At 35.3% G+C, this 6751-nt stretch overlaps 1 pseudogene; it reads left to right on the top strand.

The window, feature by feature from the left end:
- Window positions 1-281: 281 nt before the first annotated feature.
- LOC141617646 (uncharacterized) lies at window positions 282-6357 on the top strand (annotated as a pseudogene).
- The last annotated feature ends 394 nt before the right edge of the window (window positions 6358-6751 follow it).

The raw sequence follows: 6751 nt of genomic DNA, 5'->3' as shown, positions 1-6751 counted from the left end.
AACAACAACGGGCAGCAAAGTTATCGCGGGAAAAGAGGAAACTTATCTTATGTCAAAGAAGGATTGTTAAACATTCTTCCAGCTCAAGCGCACAACTCCTTCCAGCACCATCACATTTGGTAATTCTCATCAAAACCTTGCACTTTATCCAAATAAAGGAAAAAAATTAACATTTACAAAATTTATACATTTGTACAGATAATATTGAACAACAACTTTCGGTCAATGAAAATGAGATCCCTGATAACACTTCACTACAGCGGCATTTTGAAAGATAAAACATGATCCGAGATATAGCAAGGGATCTTTCATCAGCATATGAATCTTATGAAGCTATTAATCGTTTAAGAATGGAAGATGATGACCTTCAAGGTCATATTATTTTCATATTTCAAGCACAATTTTTATTTATTTTTCATTCTTTTCTATTGACATTTCTCTTTACTAACCGATCTTGAAGGATACGATGATATCGGGGACCCTATTTACACTTGCACTAAATGTGGAGCTCAGATGTGGTACGGTGAAAGATATCGTATGGATACCAAGCCCGTGGTGCCCTCTTTTACTATGTGTTGTAAAAATGGGATAGTAGAACTTCCGTTTATAAAAAACCTCCAAAGTTGGAATGTGATCTCTTGATGCGAAAACACCCCAAAAGTAAACATTTCATTGAGAACATACGTAGTTACAATAGTATGTTTTCATTTACATCTATGGGTGGCAAAATAGATCATTCAATGAACCGAGGTAGGGGTCCTTACACATTTAGAATAGGTGGGGAAAATACACATTTAATTGGAAGCTTATTACCTAATAATGACGCACCAACCAAATTTTGTCAACTTTATATTTACGACTCCGAAGAGAAGTTGAAGCACAGGAAGAACGCTCTAAGGTTAGCCTTTTTATTTTTCTATTTCAAAGTTCTCTAAAGTTTTAGTCAATTTTTCTTCAGTTTAATATTTTAATCTTTAACAATTATATATGCAGCTCTACTAATGGTATTCAGTTTGACGATGGTCTAATGAAGGATTTAAAAGAAATGGTTGATCGTTACAATGTTTTGGCAAAATCATTTAGAATGGCTAGAGATCGTCTACACCAAGGTGCTGATGGTGAGGTGAGGTTAAGGCTCATTAGTGCAGGTAATACAGATGGGAGGACATATAATTTACCTACTGTCTCAGAGGTGGATGCCCTTATTGTGGGAGATATGGAGAACATAGTTGATAGTAGGGACATTGTGGTTGAGGAACGCTCTGGTAGACTACAACGTATATCAGAGCTACATGCTTCTTATTTAGCCTTGCAGTACCCTATTCTCTTTCCGCGTGGAGAGGATGGTCATAGACTTGGTATCCCTTAGAGTCAACATTGTTGGAGCTTGTGTCCTCCACAAATTAGTGTGATAACATTTGTAAATCTCTTACAGGTTTACAAGGGTATACTTCGTATATTTAATCAGTTGATTAACGTTTACCTAATAACGGTTGGCTTGCTAGAAAGTTTGACGTTATTATCATACAGATGGCGGTGATCAACTGGTCCCTAAAGGTCACACCTATAGGATGTGTTTGAGAAATGTGGTTATAGAAATATAATCACATTGATGCCCAAAATGACTAAAAAGTTAGTCAATGTGTTGATGAGATAATTATTTAATAAAATTAAATAATATTAAGTTGAGACGAATTAATCACAATTCGTAAATTAAATATAATAAGTTATATTTAGTTAAATATATTTAATGTTATCTTGGACGAATTAATGTTAATTCGTAATTAAATATAATCGCTATGTTTAATATCAACAAGATGAATGTGTCATAGTGGTAATAGTGAGGGTACACAAACCCAAGAGGTCATGGGTTCGATCCTCACTAGATGACAATTCAACATATTTTATATGTTTTTGGAAAGACCAAAAATAAGGAGAATAATCTCCTTATTTCGGTCAGTTAGGCCGAAAATTAGGAGAGATTTATTCTTTCCTAATTGACTCCTAATTTCGGCTATTATAAGAAAGAAAGGGTGAGAATTCTTCTACCCTAATTCTTTTCTTTGACCTTGCCTCCTCTCTCATCAAAAGAACACAAAACCAACTAAATTTTACAGAAAATTTTAGATCGATTTCTAGCATAATCAAAGGGCATATCTCATATCGTCTTGGGTGCAACTAATAGGCGAATATCAATTTTGATATTGTTCTTAGGCCAATTTTGCTAGGACCGAAGGTTAATTCTAAATCCTTTATACTTTGTTTATGTATTTTGTTTATGACCATTGATCATCATTGTTAAACTCGTTATAATCCTTCTAGTTTAAGGGAAGTATACAGATTATTTCCCACAAACATTCTATAGCATCTTCAAGTAGCAATAAGAACACTAGGGATAAGTTAACCTTGAGGAAGTGGTTTGTTTTTTGCATTCAAGACAGATCGTCGGCCAAGGAATATCCAACTATTTTGATGGCAGATATATTCTTTTGGACTTAAATCAATTTTTTTGTCCTTATTAATTTTTTTCTTTTTTATTTTAATTTTCTATTATTTTAACCTTCAATTAACTTATTGTTTAACTATATGACTTCTTTAAAAAAAATGTTCTTAACTTTATTTATTTGTCAGGAAAACTATTTCAGCAATTCCTTGCTGACGGTTGCACGATGATAGAATCTGACCGCTTAAAGTACATCCGTTTCAACCAACCAAAGTTGCGGTCCGAGAACTTCAATCTAGAAAATGCAGCCGCTATAGGACAAACAAACCCGTCCTCCGCTGGTGTTCGTTTCATTGTCCCCTCAACTTTTAAAGGGAGTAAGGGTTTCATGAGAGAAACATATCAAGATACAATGACCATTTGCAGGTGGTGTGGGTATCCTGATTTGTTTATTACCTTCACATGCAACCCAAAATGGCCTGAAATTACTAGGTTTGTTCAAAAAAGAGGACTGCGGCCAGAGGATAGACCTGATATACTTAGTCGAGTATTTAAGTTGAAACTCAACGAGCTCATGCGGGACCTTAAAGAACTTCATATGATTGGACGAACAAGGGCAGGTGAATTTATTATTTTATTTAGTTTACTTTTTAAACATATCTTTTATAATCTTTAGTTGGAATAATTTTGATAATTAACTCCATTCAATTAACTAATTTTTTATGTCGGATTTTTTTTTCCAGTTGTTTACACTATTGAATTCCAAAAACGTGGCCTCCCTCATGCTCGTATTTTGCTATTTTTACAAAGGGAAGACAAGTTCCCAGAAGCCGTCGATGTTGACCGTGTTATAAGTGCTGAAATTCCAGACCCCTTAGAAAACCCAGCCCTTTATGCAGCAGTGAAAGATTGTATGATTCATGGTCCATGCGGAGAACTAAACCCATATGCGCCATGCATGATTGATGGAATTTGCTCTAAAAAGTTTCCAAATAGATTTAATGAAAGAACTACTGTGGACGGTGATGGTTATCCAGTTTATAAGAGAAGGGAGAATGGAACAACAATTGAGAAAAATGGTAAAACCATTCATAACGGATATGTTGTTCCATACAATGCTGATTTATTGTTGAAATATCGTGCTCACATTAACGTTGAAGGGTGCAACCAAGCAAGATCCATCAAGTACTTATTCAAGTACATTAATAAAGGATATGACCGTGTCACTGTTAGTGCGACTCGCTTCAATAATGGTACTCAATTTTTTTCATTTCTTTTCTATTTCATATTTTCGGTCATAAAAAACTACACTTAAATGTCTTATGATGCCTTTTTTTTATAATTTAAATAGGTAGTCAAGACCCAAATCAAACTGATCAAATACAAGAATACTACGACTGCCGTTACATTTCACCATGTGAAGCAATTTGGAATATTTTTGCCTTTCCTATTCACTATAGGACCCCCCTATTTTAAGGTTGGATTATCATCTACCTAATGAGCAAAACGTTATTTTCCATGACGACGATCCAATTGACGAAGTGGTCGAAAGGTCTTCAGGAGGTAGGACAAAATTCACAGCTTGGATGGAATATAACAATTTAAAATCTGATGGTAGAGATCTAACCTATTGCGAGTTTTCACAAAAATTTGTATGGAAAAAAAAGGAAAGGGTATGGAAACCGAGGGAAAAAGGATTTACTCTTGGCAGAACGTATCATATGTCTCCAAATGGTGGTGAGAGGTACTATTTGAGAACTCTTCTGATCTTTGTAAAAGGACCCAAATCATATAAAGATATTCGAACTGTAAATGGAGTCCCTCACACAACTTTCAAAGAGGCATGCTACGCTTTAGGCTTACTTGGTGATGATAAAGAGTACATTGATGCCATTGAGGAAGCGAGTTATTGGGACATGGGGTTTTATCTTAGGAATATTTTCTCCACCCTTTTGCTCACAAATAGCTTAGTGAAGCCGGAATTAGTGTGGGAGAAGACGTGGAAGTTATTATCAGATGATATCTTACACAAAAGACGAACGGAACTACGTAACCCAGGTACTTGGATCCATAATTTACGTTATTCAATATTTTCATATACTAACGTTCTCTTCAATTAACCTAAATTTTTGTATTTTTCGTGATTACAGATCTGCAACTCATAGGCGAGCAGTTGCAGAATTACGCACTATTCGAGATTGAATCTTGGTTGCAAAGAAATGGTAGTTCCCTGCGTAAGTTTGACAACATGCCATATTCGGACGTTGATATTCTTGCTACATGCTCCAATAGGCTCTTGGCTGATGAGTTATCTTACGATAAAGATGCTTTGAAGAAGGAACATGAAGTGCTTACTTCTTCAATGACAGATGAACAGAAGTCAATTTATAGAAAAATTATATTCTCCGTTGAAAATGGTCAAGGTGGTGTATACTTTGTTTATGGGTATGGTAGAACCGGTAAGACTTTCCTTTGGAAAACCTTATGCGTTGGAATATGGTCGAAAGGTGAAATCGTTATAGCTGTCGCTTCAAGTGGCATTGCAGCTATCTTTCTTCCAGGAGGGCGGACAGCCCACGCCCGACTAAGCATACCTCTTAATGTCGATGAAAACTCCACGTGTCATGGAATACGACCAGGAACCGATTTGGCAGAGCTACTAAAAAGGGCAAAGCTTATCATATGGGACGAGGCACCTATGGTTAATCATTATTGTTTTGAAGCTCTTGATAGAAGCTTGATAGATATCATGAGAACTTCACCGGAAGGAGACCCTGAAAAACCATTTGGAGGAAAAGTTGTGGTCTTTGGCGGTGATTTTCGACAAATCTTGCTTGTTATACCTAAAGGAAGCAGGCAAGATATTGTTGGTGCTGCTATCAGTTCTTGTCCTTTATGAAGATATTGCAAGGTTAGAACATAATGTCTATTTTATTTTACCTAAAAAATCTACTATAATTACATTTACTTAGTAATTAAATTATGACCTTCTTATTTAATTATTAAATGATAGGTTTTGAAGCTCGAAAAATATGAGACTCCAAGTCGGAAGTGCAGAGTCAGACGTTGATGAAATCAGACAATTTTCAGAGTGGATTCTCGAAGTCGGTGATGGTTTAGCAGGTGGCCCAAATGATGGTGTAGTTAACATTGAATTACCCGAAGATATACTAATACAGCTTGGATTAGATCCAATAGCTACCATTGTAGAGAGCACGTACCCATCTTTAAAAGATCACCTAGGTGACCCTCGGTACTTCACTGAAAGAGCTGTATTAGCACCTACTCATGATGTCGTCGAAGTGGTAAATGATTATGTCTTGGATTAAATTCAAAAGGAGGAGAAAGTTTACTTAAGCTCTGATGAAATCAGTAAGGAAGAGACTAATAGTGGGGTTCGGGAACTTTACTCTACTGAGTTTCTCAACTCTATCAGATGTTCTGATTTACCCAATCATAGCTTAAAACTGAAAGTTAGAGCTATAGTCATGCTTCTTAGAAATATCGACCAAGCAAATGGATTGTGCAATGGCACCCGAATGGAGGTAAATCATCTAGGAAATCGAGTGATAAGTGCAACTGTTATTTCTGGAAGTCATGTTGGTAGCAAAGTCTATATTCCCCGGATCACGTTGACACCTTCCGACACTACGATGTTCCCAGTTAAGTTCGAAAGGAGACAATTTCCTTTAGCAGTTTGCTTTGCCATGACTATTAACAAAAGTCAAGGGCATTCTTTATCCCGTGTTGGACTTTATCTTCCTAGACCAGTCTTCACCCATGGGCAATTGTACATTGCCTTATCTAGGTTTACAAGTAAGAAAGGTCTAAAAGTCCTCCTTCTAGATGAAGACAAAGGAGTGACCAATAGAACATCTAATGTTGTTTACAAGAATATTTTCGACAAACTATAAATTTGCCTTAGATTTTTCTTATTTTGATACACTATTCTATTTTTGTTTGTATTAGAAACTTATTTAAACTTATTTAAAGTAATTTATCTTTTATTTTAATTTTGTTCTTTCATTTTCCTTTCTCATTCGTCTTATAAATCTAATAATTTGATGCAACTAATATAAACACAATATTGACTATAATGTTACATTACGAAAAGCTATACTGGCAATAAGGGTAAATTAAAAATCAACCACATAAATATATAGACGCCTGAAAATCAAATCTTTACTACACCCAACCAAACAAAAAACCAGAATAAAAAAATAAACAAACAAAAAATAAGACAAAACACATAAGTATTTTTATCTTAGAAGCATTACAATCACTAAACAACGTATAGAACGACATTGA

This window comes from Silene latifolia, chromosome X (genome assembly GCF_048544455.1).
Source record: "Silene latifolia isolate original U9 population chromosome X, ASM4854445v1, whole genome shotgun sequence".
NCBI classification, from domain to species: Eukaryota; Viridiplantae; Streptophyta; class Magnoliopsida; order Caryophyllales; family Caryophyllaceae; genus Silene; species Silene latifolia.
This window is presented reverse-complemented; position numbering and strand designations above follow the sequence as displayed.